A 4,854-nucleotide genomic window follows, 5' to 3' on the forward strand; every position below is an offset into this window, starting at 1 on the left:
CCAATAAAAACCTGCTGTGAGATTCCAATTTAATTCCATAATCAGAGCTACGCGGCATCTTTTTCAAAGTGGAAAATCCCATAATCACCCAGAATACAGATAAAAAGAGATTACAATATCCAATGTCAGTGAGTGGTGAAGCAGGAAATTAAGACATGCACAGTTTGATTAGACTGCCGTGTGGCACATTTGTCTTATCTGGATTTTATTTGACTGTAAAATACATGAGATATTCTGTATAAACATCAACTAATCATTTTACAGCAAACTTTTGGCGTGTGTATGTTTCCAAACACTGGATATACATGAGCAAAGTGCACCTGTGGTAGGCTTGTCCGTCTAATTACCACACTGTGGTAATCAGGAAACATTGTGTTATCACTGTCTGTGTACCAACAGCTGCTTATATAACAGCCGTGCGCATGTGATGATCACGCTCGGATTGTTCTGTCCCTCAGGCGTCGGGCTTTATTAGACTGCAACCACAGAGACATTTTCATCCCAACTGCGTAGCTTCTCCCGCCACAGTCGAATTGCGGCCTGCGGCTCTAATAATGTGGTCGAGTCGACGCAAACAAATAGTTTCTAGTTTAAAAAATTCATGTGAGTCATTCAGAGAAATGCTGTGCCATGACATTGATCCTGACTCAGGCACCGTCCAGGGCTGCAGCGTAGTGTACTGGCATAACCTCGTCTCAGTGAGAACTGGACCTAAATATTTAATTAGCTAAATGGTCTTTTACAACTTGAGAAAATTCTTGTTGTTTTTGAAGTGTCTACTCCCACCAAGATGACTTCCTTGTTTCGTTGATTGCAACAGTTTCTTGTGCATTCTTCCTCTTTATTCTCCTCCTAAGTGTAAATTGTGTGCTTTTCCCAAAACATTAAACCTGTTAAAACTGAGCTTTCTCCCTTGTCTCACAAAACATTCTTTCCTAAATACACATACATTCTCTTACTCACAAAGAGTTAAAAATCAGATGTGGCAGGAGTCAGAGTGAATCCTTGTCAAACAGCCTACATACCTTTCTCATCCTCTTCTGCCTTTACGCCACATTTCTTATCTTACCTATCCCCACTGACTCTTCCTTGCTCAAAAGGTTTTTTTGTTATCAGTATATATTTTTAAAGTATACATACTTTATTGTCTTAATTAATTTGATCCTGTGAGTGTGTATTGCCATATTGAAGTTCGAATTGTTTTATGTACATATTCATACTTTTGTTGCTGCGACCTAACAGTAATAGTCTTTCATGTCTTTTGCTGGAATTGTGTGCATTTTTCATGAAAGCCCAAACATTTCACATGTGAAAGGTCCAAAATACACTTGTGTGTGCTGTGATCCAATGTGCTGTTTTTAGAGTTGTCTAACCGTTCAGAAAGACATTCAGTGTATACTGTGAAATATTGATGGAGGTGGCAGCCAACGATGCAGCAGGAATTGCAGTAGACTGAAGAAGATGCAGGTTTAGCTTTTGTCCCATTCATGTGAAACCCTATTAGTAGGTCAACCATAAACAGTCACTTTCACTACAACACTGCTTTTTTAGGTAAAGGTCGACAAATAAACTAACATGAGCACACACACAAATAACCAAGAAAAGAAAAATCATACTACAGTGGGTTCGTCTGTATGTGTGGAAAGCCTTCCTGACTTACAGCTCTCTGTGGAAGTTTCCACTATCTTGAAAAGGCCTGTTCATGAGACTTACAGATGATTTGTTTCCCCGCACACTATATTTAGACCTGGTAAAGGAAGTCACAGGAAATGCTTTAGCAACAAAACAATGGCATTGTGCCAAAGCTGCATACCATGCTTAAGTCCAATAAGGGTTGTCATTTATAACAGCACTGCCTGACTTGACCCATGTGTAGTTACTGCTGTCCTTCGCTAACGCTGTGGACACTTTCTTAATGTTGTGGCGATGTTTGAAAATTGCACAGAATATGTGGGTTCTACTTCTGCTTTTAGCGGCTATGATCGCTAAATCAAAGGGAATGTGCCTCATAGCCAGCTACGGCTCATTGTTTTGCTGTCCAAAACTATCCAAAAGTGTTTTGGTTTTTCGGCTGCAGCAGGCAGCTGTTTTCAGCCCCACTGTACACAACCTGCAGAGAGGCACAGTTAACGACTAGCTGGTGTACAGGGTGAGCATTTAGCAGAGCATTAGAGCATTTAGCAGCTCAAGAGCCCGATATTTCCCTCAAGAGTTGGTAGAGAGAGACCAAAACTGAAGCATATTTGAGTAGTGGACTTACATTTATCAGGTCGCCAGAAACACAACTCCATATGAATGATAATGTTGCTCTGTAATGGCTCGATGTGTAAACAAGTAACTGTTTGCTAACAAGTTTGCCATATAACTTAAAAAGTGATGATACGTATGTCAATCGCGTCTTCACAATTTGTTTCCGCTGCTCCAAAGTGGCAAAACAAATCAGTTATTGCAGGTTTTACAAAATGAACACTTTACATGCAGCAAAGGGAACACGTCTGATGTTGAAAAAATGAAATGAATTCATACGTATCCTGAAAAGTATTCCTGTCAATTGTATGAGACATGTGAATCCAAAGAGCCATATAGGTGGTCATCTCAACCATCAGTGACTGTTTAGTGTGCTGCTGGTCTCCTTCTAGACCTATCACATCAGGCCTCAGCATTAGGTATTGTTGCTCTGAATAAAACTATAGGATTACATCAGCATTACTCCTACTTTTTACATTTCTTTTCCTTCCATTCTCTGTTTTCATTTTCTATTAACGCGACACTCAAGGGATTTTACATTTATCTGCTTTTCATCCTATCCATCCATTTGCTGATGCTCTCCAATAAATTATATGTTTATTTGCCCATTCTATTCATTGCTTCTCTTCTCTCCTACTGTCCTTCCTCTCTCTATGATCTCACTGTCCTTCTGGACTGTATCTGGTTTTCCAATAACGCAATGAGAACTTCAGACCACAGCAGACACAATAAATTTCTTGCTCTGGCAGAAGAACTCTCGGCCAGAGGCACACTCATAAATAATCCATTGAACCAGACTGTTTCCACACTCTCGTCAGCTCTGCATCATGTCAGTATGCACAAACGGGTGGAAAGACCAACTTGGTAGGCATTTATTTAAAGCATACATTCAAGTGAATGCATACTGAAGGACCATATGGTGGGAGGAGATAATCAGGGAACATTTAGCATCAGTTCCCAGCTGACAGGTCTGCCGCTGCCACTCTAAAAACGCCAAGATAGGTGAGTTAAGGACATTGGAAGGCTTTTCGCTTCAGTCAATAGTGGTGGCAAATGCTACAAAGATATTGTAATGAAGTAGGTGAGCACATAACCAATATGTGGTTGTTGAACATCTCTTTATGGACCTGGTGCACAGCGATATTGTCATGTTAAAACAGGACAGGGCCTTCCTTTAACTGTTGCCACAAAGTTGGATCCACACAGTTGTCTAAATAATATTACATGCTGTAGCATTGATTCCTTCAGCAGAATCTAAAGGGCCAAAACCACGAGAAACAGCCACTTACCAATAAAAACAAAGTATGTAAACAGGGTTAGATGGTGGTGTTTTAAGTTGCATATAAGCGGCAGCATTGGGTTTATTGGATAAGATAATGTGAACCAGGAAGGAGATGGTGGGTGGCAGTCCAAAGACATGCGGGTAATGGTTGACTCTAAATTAGCCGTAGGTGTGAATTTAAGCGTGGATGGTTGCCTGTCTCTCTGTGACAGCCCTGTAATTGTCTGCCGACCTGTCCAGGTTGTACCCCGCCCTTGCCCCGGCCCCTCTTCGATCCCCAAAAGGATAAGCAGTTACAGATGATGGAATGGATGAAAGGAGATGCAGAAAAGTGTATGAATGGACAGGAGACAAGAGGTGGAGCTGAGATGGTGTCATGAATGCAGAGATAGGACAGAGTGAATGAAAAATTCTTGACTTTTGACTCTTGAATTCTTGCCAAGCTTTATAGAATATTAAAATGTCAGAGTTGGTTGAGCTGTCTATTGTACTGGTTTGTCGGGCATGTCATTTTTCAGGTAGTGGTAGTTGCACTCAATGCATGCTTTATGGATAAAACCATTTAATTCGATTAGCTAACAGGTTGGCACACTGTGTGTGCCTGCGTGCACACATGATGATTCTCCTCCTGAACATTTATTGAGGCAAAATACAGCATGAAACTGTTTGTTTAGGCATGCCCTTCATCAGAAAATGAAAAACTTCTGTTACAATTCTAAGTAAGTTATGTTGCTTGTTTCCCTTTTTACCAGCTCAGAGGACTGAGGGTATATTTGTCTACCAGGTATAAACAAGCAACAGTGCTGCCTGTGAGTCATAGGTGCCCACCAGAGAAAGAGAAAAAGAGAATACACTCAGCAGCAAATGGAGGTCACCCTAACGTTACTCGTCAGTACAAAGACAGGATATATCAGCCTGGTGTGTCTCTCCAGTGTGTCTGTAACAGGAGTCTCTCATTGTGTGTTCCTGTATATGGTCAATGGGTTGACTTTAGCACCCCGATCCTCCCTCCTCACCATTGTCTCCTCTGCAGAGGTGTCATGGGCCATTTGTCACCAGGAATGACATCACTGACTCTCGTCCCCGCCCTCATTCCCAAATAAAAACCCTGTCGGCTTGTTGAGGAGCAGGAGAGGGCGCGTGAGTGATTCAGCAAAACGTGACTGCTTTCAGTTCAAATATCTGTTTGCTTGTTAGGGGACGTCTCTTCCTGCAGATGGGTGCTGGAGAGGTATCACGCATGATGAATATTAAATTACTGTCAGTTTATTTATGCATACACATCTGTGTGTGTGTGTGTGTGTGTGTGTGTGTGTGTGTGTGTG

This window comes from Anarrhichthys ocellatus, unplaced genomic scaffold (assembly GCF_004355925.1).
Source record: "Anarrhichthys ocellatus isolate YVR2014 unplaced genomic scaffold, GSC_Weel_1.0 scaffold6, whole genome shotgun sequence".
Classification (NCBI taxonomy): domain Eukaryota; kingdom Metazoa; phylum Chordata; class Actinopteri; order Perciformes; family Anarhichadidae; genus Anarrhichthys; species Anarrhichthys ocellatus.